The sequence below is a fragment of the Mandrillus leucophaeus genome, unplaced genomic scaffold, assembly GCF_000951045.1.
Source record: "Mandrillus leucophaeus isolate KB7577 unplaced genomic scaffold, Mleu.le_1.0 Scaffold76, whole genome shotgun sequence".
In the NCBI taxonomy this organism is placed as follows: domain Eukaryota; kingdom Metazoa; phylum Chordata; class Mammalia; order Primates; family Cercopithecidae; genus Mandrillus; species Mandrillus leucophaeus.
In genome coordinates this window covers 4,846,521-4,865,854 of record NW_012108252.1, presented here as the reverse complement: position 1 = coordinate 4,865,854, position 19,334 = coordinate 4,846,521, and the positions used below count along the sequence as shown (strand labels likewise).

At 46.3% G+C, this 19,334-nt stretch overlaps 1 protein-coding gene across 1 annotated transcript in view; it reads left to right on the top strand.

The window, feature by feature from the left end:
• Positions 1-19,334, top strand: part of EPB41L4B (erythrocyte membrane protein band 4.1 like 4B) — a 179,941-nt gene that overhangs the window by 26,826 nt on the left and 133,781 nt on the right. Inside the window, exon 2 of the mRNA XM_011966377.1 lies at positions 13,719-13,823. The gene's annotated coding sequence lies outside the window, so the exon portion shown is untranslated. The remainder of the gene's footprint in view (positions 1-13,718; positions 13,824-19,334) is intronic.

The window sequence follows — 19,334 nt, the reverse complement described above, 5'->3', positions numbered from 1 at the left end:
AAGAATGTGTATGTTTTCCAGCCACGGTGGCTCACACCTGTAATCTCAGCACTTTAGGAGGCTGAGGCAGGTGGATCACCTGAGGTCAGGAGTTGGAGACCAGCCTGGCCAACATGATGAAACCCCATCTCTACTAAAAATACAAAAAATTAGCCGGGCATGGCGGCAGGTGCCTGTAATCCCAGCTACTCAGGAGGCTGAGGCAGGAGAATCGCTTGAACCCAAGAGGCAGAGGTTGCAGTGACCTGAGATTGCACCATTGCACTCCAGCCCTGGCAACCAGAATGAAACTCCATCTCAAGGAAAAAAAAAAAGAATGCATATGCTTATTCTGCTTCCTTGTCTTCAAGCAAATGAAACCTAAGTTAACGTCATGGTGTGGGGATGTCCTAAGAAGAAACATTTTTTAAATTATGAAAAACATCGTAAATACAAAATCTTTTATGTACACATACAATACCATGCACACACACTGCATATGTGTATATATGTGGTTTTCATTCTGGTAATCTTTTGTTGCATAACAAACTCCCCCAATGCTTAGTGCTGTGAAACAACCACATTTATCATGATAGGTTCTGTTGGTCAAGAATTTGAGCAGGGCTCACAGCTGGGAGATTCTTCTGCTCCTCCTTGTGTTAACCAAGGGGTACTCATTTGGAAGGTGGGCTCGTGTGGAGTGTCCAAAATGGCTGCACTCACATGTCTGGTGTCTTGAAAGGGATTGCTGGAAGGCTGAGCTCACCTGGGATGGTTGACTGGCACACCTGCTTGTGGCCTCTTAAACATGGCAGTCTCAGGGTAGTTAGACATTTCACATGGTAGCTGACTCTTCTAGAGCAAGCTTCCCAGGAGAACTGTCACCTAGCCTTGGAAATCACAGAACATCATTAACACCATATTTGATTTGGTTGATGCAGTGCCAGCCTTTTCCAGATTCAGGGGAAAAGGGCAGAGACCCCCTCTCTTGGTGAGAGTGTCAGAGAATTTGCAGCCATGTTTGTAAGCTCCACAGTTTAAAAGAGTAACACTGAAACTGCCACCTTAGGTGTTTGGCCACCTGGTACTTTTAAGTCCCCATGTATTTGCTTGTCTTTTGGTGTAAGACGAAAGACACTGGGATGGGAGGCACCTACCTTAGAGGTCATTCAGGGTATCTTCTGCCTCCCCATTCCCATTCATGAGGGATTTGAGCAGACTCTACAGGGAAAGAGCACTGTGACAGTTTACATGACTTGCCTTGCCCGATGATAACGGCAACAGTGGGAGACTCCCAGTACAAACTCTAAAAGAAGTTTGTCCAGTGGACCTTTGTGTTAGGAAGGCAGCCTGGTATTTTGTTAATGTCCCTGTCAGTAGGGATAGTATAGTAGCCAATGTATCTGCGAGTATTGTGACCAGAAAAAGTGATGGGTGAAACCAAGTCTCAGGGCAGCCAGAATCAAGTAACTTCAGGTATCCTTGGTTTTAGTGAGCGTCTTGAGGAATAAATGGGAAACCCATTCTTAAACTATTGAATCACTAGTGTTAGACATGTTTGGACAGTGCTATAGGTTGACAGGAATTGAGGTCCTTAGCAGATGTTAGGTATTCTATGTTGATTGAAAGAGGGTTCATAGGAATGTGACCAGTGGGGTCACACAGTCCTCATAGCAGCCCTGTGAAGGAGGTGCTGTTAAAGGGAAAAAATGAGCGCTTTGAATCTGCAGAGATCTAAATACAGCATGGCCTAAGGACAGTTTATCGGCTTGGAACAGAGGCTGATCAATAGTTGATCAATAACCCTACACAAAGTCTCGGTGTTTTAAATTGATCTCTCCATGAGTCGAAGCCAGTGCAGCTGTGGTTCTGTGGTGGAACAGTTAAGCCTAGAATCTGTCTGTCTGGCCCTCCTACAGCACATTGGAAGCTCCTTGCCCATGGAGTGAGGAGGACCCTGGTCATCCGTGGAACTGATCATCAATGCCTCCTTTCACCGACTCGCACACCAAGATGACAGGCAGTCGCTTTCTTCTAAGATTGTTCTTACTTCCTTGTTGATCAAAATGAAGGACTGTTGTTTTGTTGCTTCCTCTGATTTCTAAGAGATTGTTAGCCAGGCAAGTCAGGAAATTAATAACATGTGCTCTGTTTTACCAGAATTGAGTTTCCAGGAGCCGCCTAGACTGTTGACGTCCCTCCTTACTAGAGTGTCTTGGCTTGTGTGTTAGTTTGTGAGCAAATAATCTGCTTTTCACTGTGCTGCAGCTTTCCTGCCCTTCAGACTAAGTGGGAATTGGGAATTGCCTCCCCACCGTGAGATCTGTTTGTTGGACTGTATGTGGCCTTGTATCCCAACCCTAGCCAAGACCACACGTGGAGTAGGCTTTCAGTATTTAAGTGTTAAATTGGGCTTAAGAAATATTTCTTGTTTGCAACGCATATTGTATGTGCTTGGAGCTAAAGAGGTGAATGAGATGGCTAGAGTGGTAGTGGGATGAGATAGAAAGAACTCTGTCCTAAAAATCAGGAAGTCTGGGCCCCTATTATAGTTCTGCCACTTACAAGTGGTATGAATTGATGACGTAACTTCCGTGAGGCTCAGTCTCCTCTGCAAAATGGAGTCATGGAACCTTTGTAACATGGAGGCACTCTTCAACTGGGAGGTGAAATGTATAAGCTGGACAGCCTGGCCGTGAGTCCAGTAGACCAGGGACACTTCTGCATGGTCTTTGCATCATCGCTTTCTAGTTTGAAGTCACCAAATCTTGCCGATGGCTGAGATGGTATTTCCTACTCGTGATGAAATATAAAGATAACCTATTTGGTAATTTCAGAGATTTGTATTTATGATGTCCAAGAGTAAACAGTTTATATTTGTTTATGACGACTTAGCAGTGTTGGCAGTGGGAACTCCTGGGTCACTTAGTGGGGTGTGTGTGTGTGAGATATATATATATATATATATATATATGGGTAGTTTCCTGCCAAGGCTTATAGAAAATGGCAGATTATTAGGGGGAGGGCAGAGCTGGTAACTAATCATGAAATCAACACTTCCTAGAAATAGCTGAAAAAGGCCTTGAGGTTGGTGCCTTCTGGGAACTGCTGGCTGGGAAGCCAACTGCTGATCCCAGGTGGACCTCTGGAACAGCGATTTAAACTAGGGGTGTTTAAGGACTTGGAAAAGAAGGAATTGATCTCTAGAGATGAACATGGGTTTACAAAAGTCCCCAAACTGGACTAACCTCGATTTTTCTTTCAGCGAAATTACTAAAATTCACATAGCTCTATTTTTATTAAGCATCTGACAAAAAGCACACCATGTTATTCCTGTGGACAAGTGGGAGAAATAGGTTTCGATGAAAGTCATAATAATTCCTTTGTATGGAACACCACAGTGCACAGTGTATGCTCATTTGCTGTCTTGCGTTTTCATTATTAGCATGATTTAGCAAGGGTGACAGGGCAGATGAGAGTACTCCAAGACCTGGAGGTGCCTAAGGCCATGGTCATACTGCTAGAGAAGTGGTAGAACTAGTTTCCAACCCACCATTTCTGCCTCACAGAGTCCCAGGGCACAGCCCCATGTGGTACAACTGTGTGCAGTCATGCCTGCGGTTGAAGTTACCATCGGACAGGTGCCATTGGGTACTGTAGAAGAAATGAAAGATACCTCAGCACCACCAGTCCCCACGTCAGGCCTGCTTAGCAGATTTCCCACGTGTTGTAAAACAGGGATCAATCACTGATAAGTGGAATGACAAACTGAGACTTGTAATGTTTTTAATAGGATAGATCATAGGCCAATTTAAATAGGATGCAATTTAGTTGGAACAAATGCAAAGCCTGCACTTGGGGTTAGAAACCATCATTACAATTATTTTGGTTGTTTTTTTAACCCAGGACTTGTTAGCATTTTGTACATAAAAGGCATAGCATTTTGTTAGCCACAAGGATAGACCACAGTGGGATATGGCTTCCAAAACATCAATGTCTTAGTGTGCATTAGGACAGACGAGGGGTCTGGAAGGGATGACAGGAATAACAGGGTTCTGCATCCAGGTCCTGGCCAGCTACAGAGAATTCCGACGGATTTGGACCAGGCAGATCAGGCTTCTGAAAAGTGAGTTGTTTGAAGACTGTTGTAGGAACTGAGGATTCTCCTTAATCAACATTAGTGTTTATGTTTATTGAGCCTCAGAATGTCAGCTGGCAGAGAAGCAAATCTGAATAGGGCAGGGTGCTGCCAACAAGGAAGCTGAATAATGAAGAATGTTACTTGAAATTGGCCCTGGAGACTGGCTTGCTGCAGGTGGAGAAAGGAATGGGGGTGCGGGAGAAGGGCATCCTAGGCAAAGGAAGGACACAAGCCAAGCCTGAGAGGTGGGGCCTGCGGTGCATGGGGGCGTGGGCCTTGTATTTGGAGAACAACACGCTTCGTAGTTTGACCAGAGCCCAGGGAACATGTAGGGTCCTCGGAGGGATAAAACTTGAATTAGGTTGGGCAGGGTTGGTGGGTGCAGAGTCCCTGACACCAGGCTGAGGAACCTGCACTTCATTCCCTGGTGGATGTTTTTTGAGCAGAGAAGTGACTGAGACAAGGGCTGTGTTTACGGAAAGAGCATTCTGGCAAACACAGGGAAGATGGGCGTCAGAAGGGGCCCACTGCGGGGTGGGTGTCTTAGTCCTTCTGGGCCACTGTGACCAAATACCTTAGATCGGGTTAATTATAAACAACAGAAACTTTCTTTCCTTTCTTTTCTTTCGTTCCTTTCTTTTTCCTTCTTTTCCTTGTTTTTCTTTTTCTGTTTTCTTTTTTTTGACAAGGTCTTGCTCTGTTACCCAGGCTAGAGTGCAGTGGCATGAACAGCTCACTGCAGCCTCAACCTCCTGGGCTCCAGTGATTCTCCCACCTCAGCCTCTTGAGTAGTTGGGATTACAGGCACATACCACCACACCCGCTAATTTTTTTTATTGTCTGTAGAGATGGGGTTTCCCTGTCTTGCCCAGGTTGGTCAGGAACTCCTGGACTCGAGCAATCCTCTTGCCATGGCCTCCCAAAGTGTTGGCATTATAGATGTGAGCCACCATGCCTGGCCCAGAAACTTTTTCTTACAGTTCTGGGGCCTGGATATCCGAGATCAAGGAGCCGGCAGATTCAGTGGCTGGTGAGGTACTCGTTTCTAGCACCCTGTTGCTGCATCCTCACGCAGCAGCAGGGGCAAGGCTGCTGGCTTCAATGTCTTTTATAAAGGTGCTAGTCCCATTCCTGAGGGCAGACCCCTAGTGATGGGGCCTGAAGGCCCCACTTCTTCATACCATCACACTGGATATTAGTTTTCAATGTTTGAATGTGGAGGGACGCCATTATTCAAACTGTAGCATGGGACCACTTGGGGGTCCTGTTGCTGTAGTCCAGGTACAACGTCACATGACTTGAGCTGTGATGGAGATGGCCTTCGCAAAGCTGGCGACAGAAAGACTTACCAGCCAGGATTGGTGGCTCACACCTGTAATCCCAGCACTTTGGGAGGCTGAGGTAGAAGGATCACTTAAGCCCAGGAGTTTAAGATCAGCCTAGGCAACATAATGGGACCCCATAGTGGAGTGCACCTGTGGTCTCAGCTACTTGGGAGGCTGAGGTGGGAGGACTGCTCAAGCCCAGGAGGTCAAGGCTGCTGTTAGCCGTGATGGCACCACTGTACCCCACCCTGGGTAACAGAACAAGACCCTGTCTCAAAAAAGAAAGACACGCCCATCTGATGGATGTGGGGCAGGTAGATAGAGGAGAGCCACGTTTACCCTCAAGGAGATGGTTCCTGAGATCACTTTGCCTGCATAGGCACCGTGCTTTTGCAATTCAGTTCACAAGTAGGATGTATACATCCGACTGGCATGCTCACGTACAGCTTATTTCCTCCTTTCAAACTTGCCTGGGATGCCTGGCATCTTACGCTATTGAGACTAATGAGATTTGAATGGGTTGGCGTCTATCTTCTTTGTTCTTCCAGGACCAGATTACCTGTTAATGTTGCAGTTGGGTCAGGTTGCAGTCAGACCATTGTCAGCAGCATCTTATCTAAGAAGGTCAGGATAGTTCATTTATTCTGGGGGGCGGTTAAGACATCAACTGTCCAGCAGTCTCCCTTATCAGGAGCACAGCTAGGAACCAGTGAATAAGCAAAATAAGAATCTCAGGCTGGCCAGCAAAGATATCCCAATGTCCATCCCTTCTCCTGCTGGCTGCCTGCCCATCCCAGTCTTACACTGGCAACTGTGTATTCTTATTTTACACATGATTTTAATGAGCTGGGTTATTTTTAGCTCATGTCATCAGAAGGAGCTGCTGCATAGACTGACTCAAAACCACCAGTTGCTGGTCTTTGTGAAAAGTTAATGTGTTGGCAGAAAAACTAGAAAACATCAATGCAAGAACTCAAAGGTAGGAGCTCTCTGGAGGCTGCTGTGTTTGGGAACAGCTCACCATACAAGTCTGGAAGGAGATGGAGCATTATTGCATTTCAGAATGGGGATCCCAACTTAGCTGTTACATTCAGTACATTCTGCTTAAGAAGGCAGGGAGGGAAGTGGCGTTGCTATCTCTGGGTTTGAGTCTCAACCCTGTTTTGGATGAGTTGGCCCCTCGAGAAGTACTTGTTCAGAGAGAACTTCCTTTAGTTCCTATAGGGCTTCCCATAGTGAGGGAGTAACATGAGTTGCATCCGCAACACCCAGAGTGGTGGTTGGGACTTCATGAGCAATTAGCAAATATTTGTTAAATAAGTGGATGAATTCATCACAGAGAGGGAAACCTGGGTAACGATAAGGCAACAAGAAATGGCTTTCCAGGCTTGTCACAGTAACCCACCTTCTATTATAACCACTAGACAGCGCGTCGCATAATGGCAACAAAATTATGCTTAGGTAAACAGCCTTGGCAGTGCACACGGTTCCCTCAGTGCTTGTTCATGGAATACTTAATTTGAAAAGATTTTAATGAGTGTATCCTCTTTTTTAGGCCTGCTGCTGGTAGAGCATCACCAGTCTGTTGTCAGTGTTGTAGCATGGCTCATCCAAAACATCTCTTTCTTGGCCCCCGACCTTACCCCGCTCCCGCTGCTATCCATCCTTCCATTCACATCCATCCATCCATCCATCCATCCACCCACCCACCCCTGCATAAAATAGTCATTTATGGAGCTCCTGCTGTGTGCCAGCTAGGCACTGTGCTTTGGGGATAGAGGGACTAGAGATGTGGGTACTCAGATGAACACAGCTGGTCCCTGTCCTCAGGGAGTGAGCGCTCTCAGTCAGAAGTAGGATTCTGACACAGGAGCACGGGCAGCTGCAGTACAGTGTGATGAGTGTGTATATACTTAAGGCACACACCTGCTTACAGGAATGCCGAGGAGGGAGCATTTACTTCTCCGGGGGCGGGAGTAGAGTTGAGGAGGCTCCTGAAAGACGGAATGTTTGGGCTAAGCCTGAGATGGCAGTTTGTGGAATTGTAGGAGTTGCCCCAGGTGAGGTGTCCAGGCTGGCAGTGCAGGCAAAGTAAGTTACCTGGAGCTTTCTTAGTTTTGAGAGGGCACACTGCAGGCTGGGAGGAGTGAGAGATGGTGGTTTCAAGGGCAGTGACCTCAATCACCTTGTCTTCATTCTACCTGGTAACCCACTGGGATCCCCTGTTTGGAGGACCCCTCCATTCCAGCCCTCATAATTCAACCAGATTATTCTTGAAGCTGGAAAGGGCTATTAGGAATTCTCTCTTCCAGCAGAAGGTAGCAAACAAAGAACATACTTAGGGGACATATGGGGGGGTGCTATTACAGATATATAAAAAAGGCATCAGAGTTGTTAAGATGGTACCTATCCCCCAGCCCCTGCTGTCTTCCACCCCAAGGCAGCTCAGTGAGCGTCTGGCATGGCAGGAGGGACCTGCCACCCCTCGAAAGATCCCTTCCCCAACCTCCACCTCGAGCCCCTTCTGCACTAAGAGCCATTTTAGAAACATCAGAAAAGTGAGATGTGGAATGACCTAGACAGAAACTTAGGCTAACCCTCTTCATTTTACATAAGTAGAACTGTGATGGTCAGTTAATACTCTGTGAGTGATGGGATGGTCAGCCCGGAACCAAAACAGACACCCAGGTGGGGAACAGGTTGGATCTGGGGCCATTTGAGTTTTGGTGGCCCTGTGTATTCAGGGCACCATGCAGATTTGCTGCTGCAGGGTAAGTCTGGGTTGGCAATATGGATTTGGGGAAATTGTGAATTGCTTAAGGGTTGCAGTTGGTGGTGCATCTGGGACTAGAGCACAGGTTTCTTACTTCCTCCTGGCCCAATTTTTCTGCCACATCCTGCTTCTAAAAGTGTTTCTTAACTAGTTCTGTCCCACTAGCAGATTCTCTAATGAAGCACTGGAGCCATGATAATAGGTATTGTGTAGAGCCAGTAGCGATGGATAGTAATAGGGAAAAAAATACTCAAAGGATAGGTTGTTAAGGTCAAGAAGGAAAAGTACCAGAATGGTGATTTTTAAGAAATTGTATTTGGTCTCTGACAACTGCCAGAAGATCACTGTTCAGACCTGGGGAGAAGCCAGGTGTGGGGGCTCACGCCTCCAATCCCAGTGCTTTGGGAGGCCGAGGTGGATCACTTTTAAGACCAGCGTGGGCAACATAGCAAGACCCCGCCTCTACAAAATATTTTAAAATTAGCCCATGTGCTGGGGTATGCCCGTAATCCAAGCTACTGGGGAGGCTGAGGCAGGGGGATCCTTTGAGCCCAGGAGTTCAAGGCTACAGTGAACTATGATCCTGCCACTGCACTCCAGCCTGGGCAACAGAGCAAGACCCTGTCTAAAACAAAAAAAAAACTTGGGAACAGAGCCACCCGCGGTTTCTCTGTGCTCCGTCCTAATGTAGATGGTTTCCAATTTACAGTGGTTCAACTAAGGATTCTGTGGCTTTATGATGGTGTGAAAGTAATAATGCACTCAGTGAAAACCATACTTTGGGTACCTATGCGACCATTCTGTTTTTCACTTTCAGTACGTTATTCAATAAATTATGTGTGATATTCAATACTTTATTACACAATAGGCTTTGCATTCAATGATTTTTGCTGAGCACATTTAAGGTAGGCTGGGTTAAGCTATGATGTTCAATAGGTTAGATGTATTAAGTGCATTTTTTCTTTTCTTTTCTTTCTTTCTTTCTTTCTTTTTTTTTTTTTTTTGAGTCAAGGTCGCTGTGTCACCCAAGCTGGAACACAGTGGTACAATGCAGCTTATTGCAACCTCAAACTTCAAGTTGAAGACCCTTCTGCCTCAGCCTCCTGAGTAGCTAGGACTACAGATACATGCCACCATGCCCAACTAATTTTTTTGTTGTTGTTTTTACTTTTTTGTAGAGATGGAGTCTTGCTTTGTTGCCCAGGCTGATCTCGAACTCCTGGCCTCAAGCAATCCTCCAGCCTCAGCCTCCCGAAGTACTGAAATTACAGGCATGCGCCACCGTGCCTGGCCTTAAGTGCATTTACAACTTATAATAGGTTTATTGAGATGTAATCCCATCATAAGGAGCATCTGTACAACTATTTTCATTTTAGCAAGTTTCCTGTTTTTATCAAGCAGTCTATGTACATAACACATATGTATTTTTATTTAGTTGTAATCACAGCTTGCTTATTCCTTTAAAGTCTGTTTACCTAACATTGTCGTTAACATTTTCCTTGTTTTTTATCTCATATTCATAATTGTCTTTTATAATGGCTGAGCAGTATTCTGGAGTGTTGATGTGTCATAGTTCTGCGTCCCTGTGGTGGAGAGATGAGGCCGTCTCATCCCCCCAGCCTCCTTTCTCCAGTTGCACATCCTGCCTTCTGCTTCTGTTGACCTGTTGCCTTTGGCGGAGTATATCGAGGAAGGAAAGAGCCTGAAGGCTGTAATCCCATGGTGCAGTTTTCATTTTTTGTTTTTACTTTGTGTTATTGCTGTTGTGTGTGTCACACAATACAGCTGCACAAAGAAAACAAAGGTACCCAGTTTACTGGGTTACGAGAAGGCAGACATCCTGGTACCACTACACAGTCAGGGGAGAACCCTGCCCACCGCCCAGAAACCCTTAGTGTAACCTTGCCACAAGATCAACAATTACCTGACTTTATTGTGGCCACTTCCTTGTTCTTCTCTAGTTTTATCACTCAAGTGTGCATCCTTATACGTCGCAGTTTCATTTAGCCTTTAAGAAAAACATGTCTTAGCTGGGCGTGGTGGCTCACGCCTGTAATCCCAGCACTTTGGGAGGCCGAGGCGGGCCGATCACGAGGTCAGGAGTTCGAGATCATCCTGGCTAACACGGTGAAACCCCGTCTCTATTAAAAATACAAAAAATTAGCCAGGTGTGGTGGGCGCCTGTAGTCCCAGCTACTCCGGAGGCTGAGGCAGGAGAATGGTGTGAACGTGGGAGGCGGAGCTTGCAGTGAGCCTAGATCGCGCCACTGCACTCCAGCCCCTCCAGCCTGGGCGACAGAGCGAGGCTCCATCTCAAAAAAAATAAAAAGAAAAACGTCTTTTACATCTCTTTTAATCTGTAGATATCCCCTCTATCTCTTCTCTTTCCTAAAGAAATGGGATCATTTGGCTGGGTGCAGTGGCTCACGCCTCTAATCCCAGCACTTCGGGAAGCCAAGGTGGGCAGATCACTTGAGGTCAGGAGTTTGAGACCAGCCTGGCCAACATGGTGAAACCCCACCTCTACTAAAAATACAAAAATTAGCCGGGCTTGGTGGCGCATGCCTGTAATCCCAGCCACTCGGGAGGCTGAGGCTGGAGAATCGCTTGAATCCAGGAGGCAGAAGTTGCAATGAGTCAAGATTGCACCACTGCACTCGAGCCTGGGCGACAAGAGTGAAACTCCATTTCAAAAAAAAAAAAAGAAAAGAAATGAGATCATTTGTCCTGAGTGGTTCTCACAGGCCAAATCTTGCAGAGAGAGAGGTTGGGGAGCAAGGTTACATCTTAGGTGATGGTGTGTTCTTATCAGGAGGTACGTAATGTCTGGTTGTCTCCTGTCGTGATGTTAGTAGCCACTGATGTTCAGTGCTTAGAGCCTACCACCCATTAGGGGTTGCAAAGTAATGATATTGCAGTTCTGTTATTTCTTCTTCATTTATTTGTTGAAATACTTCAATAAAGAAAAACTCCACCGACCTACTGTTTTTAAAAGTTTTATTTAGATTCACATGTCATACAGTTTGCCTATCTAAAGTGTACAATCCAGCAGCTCTTAGTATATTCACAGAGTTGTGCAGCTGTCACCACAACCAATTTTAGAACATTTCATTTAAATCCCCCTTCCCCCTCACAAATAACCGTACTCCCCTTAGCTCTCATCCCCCAAACCCCTCTGCCCGAAGCACCCACTTATCTAATTTCTGGCTCTATAGGTTTCCCTACTTTGGAGGTTTCTTATAAACAGATCATCTGATGTGTGGTGGCTCTTGGTATCTGGCTTCTTTCACTCAGCATAATGTTTTCTAGGCCCGTCCATGTGGAAGCGCGTATCAGCACTGCATTCTTCTTTACGGCCAAGTGATATTCCATTGTACAGTTATACTGCGTTTTGTTGAGCCATTCATCAATTGATAGATATTTGGGTTGTTTCTGCCTTTGAATATGATAAATAATACTGCTGTGAGCATTTGTTACAAGTTTTTACATGAACATATGTTTTCATTTCTCTTACCTAGAAGTAGAATTGCTAGGTCATGTGGTAACGAACTCTATGTTTAGCCATTTGTGGAACTGCCAGGCTGTTCTCCAAAGCGGCTGCACAGTTTTACATTCCCGTCAGCAGTATATGAGGGTTTCTACTTCTCCAGCATTTGTTATGATCTGTCTTTTTATTTATTTATTTATGAGACAGAGTCTCGCTCTGTCGCGCAGGCTGAGTGCAGTGGCACAATCTCGGCTCACTGCAACCTTCACCTCCCCAGTTCAAGTGATTCTCCCACCTCAGCCTCCTGAATAGCTGGGATTACAGGTGCCCATCACCACACCCTGCTAATTTTTGTATTTTTAGTAGAGATGGGGTTTCACCATGTTGGCCAGGCTGGTCTCGAACTCATGATCTCAAGTGATGCGCCCACCTCAGACTCCCAAATTGTTGGGATTACAGGCATGAGCCACTGTGCCCGGCCTTTTTAGTTATAGCCATCCTAGTGAGTGTGACGTAGTATTTGATTGTAATTTTGATGTGCATTTACCTAATGACTAGTGATACTGAGCATCTTTTCATGTGTTTATTGACCATTTGTATGTTTGGGGGGAACTAGCTATATATAACCTCTGCCCATTTTTAAATTGGATATTTGTGTTTTTATTATTGAGTTGTAATAGTTCTTTATATATTCTAGATCAAAAGTCTAGATTTGCAAACGTGTTCTCCCATCTGGGTTGTCTGCGCTTTCTTCACATCTCGATGTCCTTTGAAGCAAAAAAAAAAAAAAAAGTCTCACATTTTGATGACGTCCAGTTTATTTTTTCTTTTGTTGCTTGTGCTTTTAGTGTCATAGCTAAGAAATCATTGTCTAATTCAAAGTCATGAGGCTTTATGCCTATGTTTTATTCCGAGAGTTTTATAGTTTTAGCTCTTACATTTAGGTCTTTGATGCACTTTGAATTAATTTTTGCATATGCTGCCGTCTACTCTTAGGTTACCCAGTGCTGCAGTTAAAGGAAGAGTCAGTGCTGGATTCTTTCCCTTTCTTTACCAGTTTCCATAATAAGGAGTTGCCACTGGAGTCATCGTATGGAGCTGGGTTTATTATTTTTCTTTGTGATTATGGCACTTAGATTTAAACATATTTGTGTTCGGATCCATTGACAATGATGTCGTTTTATCTGAGAAGCATGTCTGCTCTGCTTGGGTGACTTTTAGGAAGCCTTTTCATTTGTCAAAGACTTTAGTACTCTTGCAGTGGTTTCTCATTTGAACTCTCTCTCAGTTTTCCCAAGGAGAGGTGGGGAGAGCAGGTATCCTGAGGCCCATTTTACAGGGTCAGGAATAGAAGTGTTAGGAGGAGTGACTTGTACGAAGTCAAGTGGCAGATGCAGGACTTGACCCCTTGTTTCTCTGACTGCTTTCTTGTGCTCATGCCCCATGTGTATACCACATAGGGCATGCCACATTAAAACCTTGGCATGAACCTGGAATTTGAGTTTGAGTCCTGGTTCATGACCTGTGGCCTCCAGCAGGTCTTTGGGTGTCCCTGAGAATTGGTTACCTACTTTGTGAAATCAGAAGGCTGGAAGAGCCGATTTCAGAGGATGAGCTTTCTTTCCTAAGTAAGGTTGCCTGCATTGAGAAACAGCCCAGCTTTCACTATGCTAGAGTAAGGCCCTGTTATACCCTTCTTCAAGCATGTCTGATTTTGGCAAAGCTTATCTTCCCATGTAGGTATTCATCCAAAAAGTATTCTTTTTGTAAAAAGAGACTAGCAGAAGTTAACAGGGTTATCTAGATTCTTAACTTTATGCTATTATGTGGCATTTGAGTTTCTTTAATCATGAGTTTGTATTACACTTATAATCAAACTAATTACTAATTTAAAAATTTGTGTGTGCTGACATGTATGCAGTTTACAAAGAGAAATGGAGTTTTTTTTAACCTTTTTTTTTCTTATCTAGCTGTCTCACCCTAAGTTTTTTCATCTTCCCAATTGTCTTTCAGAAACATGCCAAAGGCCAGGATTTGTTTGATCAGATTGTGTATCACTTGGACCTTGTGGAAACAGATTACTTTGGCCTCCAGTTCCTCGATTCTGCCCAGGTTGCGGTAAGTTATTGCTTTGATTCATTTCAGAACAGATTGGCTTTTCATTGCTAATTGCACATCCACAGTTGCTAGAAATGGGTAGAGAAAAACAGGAGTAAAACTGTGATACTGTGCCAGTAACAGGCATTGGGATGGTGGTTGTGGTGCCCAAGTGCCATGCGTCACAATGCCTGTAGGATGCCTCACCCTTGAGGTGGCCAGTAACCAGGAGAGGATGTGAATGGGATGAATTAGGGATGCATTGTAAGCACATTTCTAGAAAAGGTAGAAAGAAGAAACATCATTATAGAAGTTCTTTTAGGCTGGGGGCAGTGTCTCATGCCTGTAATCCCAGCACTTTGGGAGACTGAGGCAGGTGGATTGCTTGAGTCCAGGAGTTCAAAACCAGCCTGGGCAACATGGCAAAACCTCATCTCAACAAAGAATACAAAAATTAGCCAGGCATGGTGGTGTGTGCCTGTAGTCCCAGCTACTAGGGAGGCTGAGGTAGGAGGATCGATTGAACCTGGATGGTCAAGGCTGCAGTGAGCTCAATCAATCCTGCCACCTCAGCCTCCCTAGTGGCTGTATTCCAGCCTGGGTGACAGAGTAAGACCCTGTCTCCAAAAAAAGAAAAGGAAAAAGAGAAGAAAGAAACTCTTTTAATGGTGCTGCTTTTGTTTTTAACCAGCAGAAGAAGCTGCGCCACCATCTTCTTGCAGAGTCTGCCTAGGTGGAGAGCAGGTGCTGTGAATGGAGCTGAATGCCAGCCAGGCTTAGTGGGGTTGGGGGTGGATGGGGTCGGAGCAGGTCTTGGTGTTGCCGGGAACCATCTTGCAGGTTCCAGGGGGCTGTGTTAGGTCAGCTCTTTACTTGCTTTGCCTGAGACAGAACTGTTCACAGTGGAGATGTTAGAATGAGTGAACTCCACACAGCTCAGACCCACTGTTTTTAAAAGCAGGAATGACTTCATAGTTCCCCTTCCCAGCAAAATCTAGCTTGGGGTTTCAAAGATAATTTATTCGACAATCTAAATCTATTTATGGAGTGCCCATTATGCACTGGGCCCTGTGCTGAGCGTTGCGGATAAAGCAGTGCACATAGATATGTCATATGCCAGATGGTAATAGGAGTCAAGAAAAATAAAGGCGAGGAAGGGGTAGCCGGGGGGAAGGGGAAGCACTATTTTAGACAGTGTATTGAAGGCTGGGTTCCCTGGTCAGGATGTTTGAGCTGGAGACCTGGAGCTCCTCATAATGGTTAAGGCTGTCTACTGGAAGATACTTACCAGATACTTCCTGATTGTATCTGGAAGTTGTCAGGTGAGATGTGACATTTGTAAGGTGAAGATGTACAAAATTGGTGCCTGGGAATTAGGTCTACTGGAGAATGTTTGTGAGATGCTGAGTCCTCAGGTGACAGATTGGAATCTGGATGGGAATGCATCCTGGCTACAGTGCCTCTGGGGTGGACACTCCCACTGGGTGTCCCTGTGCAGACGTGTCCCTCAACCTCAGCCACTTCTTCTGCATCTTCAGGACTTCCTGTTATGCCACCGCACCCCACCCCCAAACTGTGTCCTCCTCAAACTGTGTCCTCCTCGAACCCTCCTGGTTCCTTCTCACTTCTCAGCCAGAGACTCTCACTCCGCCCACCCGGCCCGGGAGAAGAGCAGAACAGCTTTTCCCTTTCCACCTCTCAGTCCAGTTCTGCTTCCTATGAAGTTGGGCCGACCAGTGTCCTACCCTCTGACCTCATGACTGTCCTTCGCATCCCTCGAGGACTTTGGTGTCTCAGATTTTCTCTTCCTCTGGGTAGCCTTAGGAATGAAGTTACTGGCCCTCCTGTATATTCTGGGCACTGTTTCCTGTCATTTAGGCTTCATTCGAGCAGATTGACAAGACCCACATAGATTCCCATGGGTCCTGTCACCACCCGCACTCCAGGATCTAGAATTCTGCCAGTCCCCATTCCAGGATAACCTCCCTTGATTCCTTCCATTTTCCCAGTTCCTCTCCCTCTGGGCTTGGCCCACAGTGGTCTCCTTCTGCCCTTTCTTCCCTCCCAGCCTCCTCCTGCGCTGGCCTTCCTCCCAGCCCGAGCCAGGCCTAGGGCACCTCACCTGTGTCCTCACTTGGCCTTTGATTCTCCTGCCCCTGTGACTGTCCCCTGGCCTTCCCTTGACGCACAGGCCCATCTGTTTCCTCTGCGGCTTGTCCCAGCCTGCCAGGCGTTGCTGGAGAGAGCTACAGTCGTGCCTTCTGGCATCAGCACCGATCACAGGTTCAGCAGAGTCCAAGCCCCCGAGCTGCTCCCTGAGCCTCAGTGGCCCCAGATTGACTCTTGGCCACTCGACAGGTCCATGTCTGGATCTGAGCACCGACCTTTAGTCCAGTCCCCACGGAGACTTTGTTCCAGCAGTTGCCTCACCTGCTGAGAAGACTGCGGTTGTTCAGCTAAAACTCCTTGAATTTTCTTCCACTACACCTCCAATTCTGTCCATCTTTTTTTTTTTTTTTTTTTTGCCTTACATGAAGGGAGCATGCCTACTTCTCCATCAACTCTCTACACCTGCAGCGGCAGTCCTATTTCCACTTGCTTCCTGAATGCCACATTTAGAGCTCTCTCTGTCCCCAGCATCCTCCACCTGTTTCCAGCATCTGCCACTCTCCAGCCCTCTTCTTCCCTGGAACTCTTCTTGATTCTGCCTTCTCCTGTGTGTCTTAAAGCATGTGGTATTTTTGGCTTCAGAATATCTATGGCCCTGGACTAGAAGTCAGACTGGACCTCGTTCCTGGCTCTGCCTCTGACTCATTTGGTAGGCTTTAGATAGGCTACCTTGCTCCTCTGGCCTCTGTTTCCTCATCTGTAAAATGGGGTACTTGGACCTGTTCTCCAAGAAAAGTTACAATTCTGATGTTCAGTCATTCTGAGTCTAAAGGGGAGGTTGGCATGTCTGCTCCAAATGCCTTCTCTAGTTAGAAAGGAGAAGGTATCTTTCATTTCTGCCATTAGAACCTATGCCTGTTGCCTTGGCAGCATGTCCTCATCCCCAGTGACCCCTCATTAGCCACTCAGATTCCCAGAAAGCCAAGTCTGTGACTCCATTATGAAGGCCTTTGCCATGAGCCTCTGCTGACTTGGCTGGCAGGCTTTGCCGCCTGCCAGTGCCCTGTCACGGTGCAGCAGGAGGGGTGTTCACAGCGGGATATAGGCGGCTTTCCCAGGCCAGACACCTGCAGATGCTCAGGCTCTCAGACCTTTCCAGCATCCAACTCTACGAACGTGAGGCAAAAGCAGGTTGGAGGGCAGGGGTCCTCATCTGCCTCCGGCTCTGAAAATGCAAGAGCTGTGTGGCAGCAGCAGCTCCCAGGACCCTGTAGTCATTCCCGTCGTTGCTTTCTGAGCTGGACTCCTTACAGGCTGGGTCTGATGATGCCTGCCCTTACCTCTGTGCCTTTGCCTGTGCTGTTCTCCTTCTGCTGTTTCTCACCTGTTTAAACTAAAGCCATCCTTCAAGACCATCTCAGATGACCCCCCCTCACCCTTCAGGAAGCGTGTCCTCAACTCGCAAAGTGTTTTTTCTTCTATGCGAATCTTATTTTGCCTTCTGTGGCCATTTGACTGTTTGGCCTTGGGTTTGTTAAGTGAGTGTGTGTGTGTGTATATATATATATGTGTATGTGTGTGTATATGTATGTATATATACACACACACATATATTATGTGTGTATATATATATAGATTATATATATATTAAACTTTAAAATTAGATCCTAAGACTTAGGACCTCCTCCTCTTAACTTGGTGATTCTTGGGGACAAGGCACATAATCTAGAACCCTTTTTAGCCCCAGAAAGAACCTGAGGAGAGGCATTTGTCAAATCTTTCTAGATCTTTCTTTTACCATCTTCTAGATGGTGAAACCAAAGCCCTTAGACCTTGGCAAGTCACTTAGTGAATAGCACAGCTTGGACTCAAATTCAAGTTTTGCCATTTCAAGTCTATGTGCTCTTTCTAGTACACCGTACTCTTGGGCCTCAGTTTCCTAGCTGTAAAGTGGAGGTAGCGTAATAACATCTATTTCATGGGGAATTTGAGGAGCTCAGAGAATTAATGGAGGAGAAAAATTTTTGTAACCGGGACATGGGTATGGGTCTCCTCTTTGTAGCTGGGCAGTGTGAGGGGGACCAGAAGTCGTCACTGCCTCCGGGGTGAGCCTGCTAAAAAGGTACCGTTAGTTGATTGGAACCCGTAAGGCCCGCATTGCCTGTGGGAGAAGCCGTAGCCAATTTAAACAAGAGGCTTTGGGGAGAGCCTGCTGAGATGGCTTTTGGGGTCATTGATTTTCACAGGACCTGGGAGGTGATTGGATGTCATAGGAGGTGTTTCTGCGGACAGTAGGGTAATAGATGGACCCGGAAGGGAATGGTTCACTTGGCTATTGGCTCATTGCCCCATAATTGAGCCTCTTTCAAGCACTGGTGTTCCCACCCAGCCCCTGACATGCAGATCAGAGGGTTGGCAGCTGCAGGGCTCTTGGCATGGCGCTCTGCATACCCAGCTTATATCCCCAGCTCCCTGAAAAGAGCCAGGCCTGGTTTCCATAGTGCCCTGCCCAGCCCTGAAGGAACTGTCAAAGCCTATTGATATCACCTATTTTTAGCGGTTGGGACTAGGACCTCCTGTTTCCCTTTTCCATGTCAAAACAGGAGGCCATCCAGGAACCCACTCTGCAGATTTCACTTTGGTACAGCTCAAAGCAGGGGCTGGGAGTCTGTGTTTACTTATCAAAGGTTGCTTCTGAGAGCCAAGGGCTCAGGCCTGCACAGTCTCACTTTCCCACTGCCCGATCACGATAAGTGCTGTTTACCCAGTTCTCGCCCTGAGCCCGGCACTGAACTGCAGTCTTTGTGTAACTCTTGTTTAACATTCATCCACTGGTCTATAAAGTAGGCCATAAAACAGAACCATTTTACAGATGATGAAGCTGAGGCTCAGAGACACTGGTGTTCCTAAGAATGTTGTAAAGGTTAAAGCCAGGATTCAGGACTTGGTCTCATTCCAAAGTCCAGTACTTTCCACTTGGCTATATGACTCTGATATGCACTTGGTTCATGCGTACATACGTATATAGAAGCAAGAAAGGGAAGGTTCAGTCAGTACCATTCAGCCAACTTTGACTTGGAGCTCACTCAATGCTGAGCTCTGTGGTTGCACAAATGAGCTGGATATTGTCCCTGCCTGCCACATTCTGTTGGGAGACACAGACAAGTGATCCCCTGAACTACAGTGTATTCAGTCCTCTAAAGGACCAGTGTAAAGGTTCCTCTGTGTCTGGAGGAGGGATTGTCTACATATTATTGATAAAATGAACAAGATATCCAAGAGGAAGGGTGAACAGATGTAGGCCACAGAGAATGAGAGGACTTTGCCAGGCAGAGGAGGGGCAGGGATTTTGGGCAGTGGTAATAACAGCCCCACCACGCAGGAGCTTCCCTTCTTCTCTTGGGAGCGGGTGTCCTGGAGGGT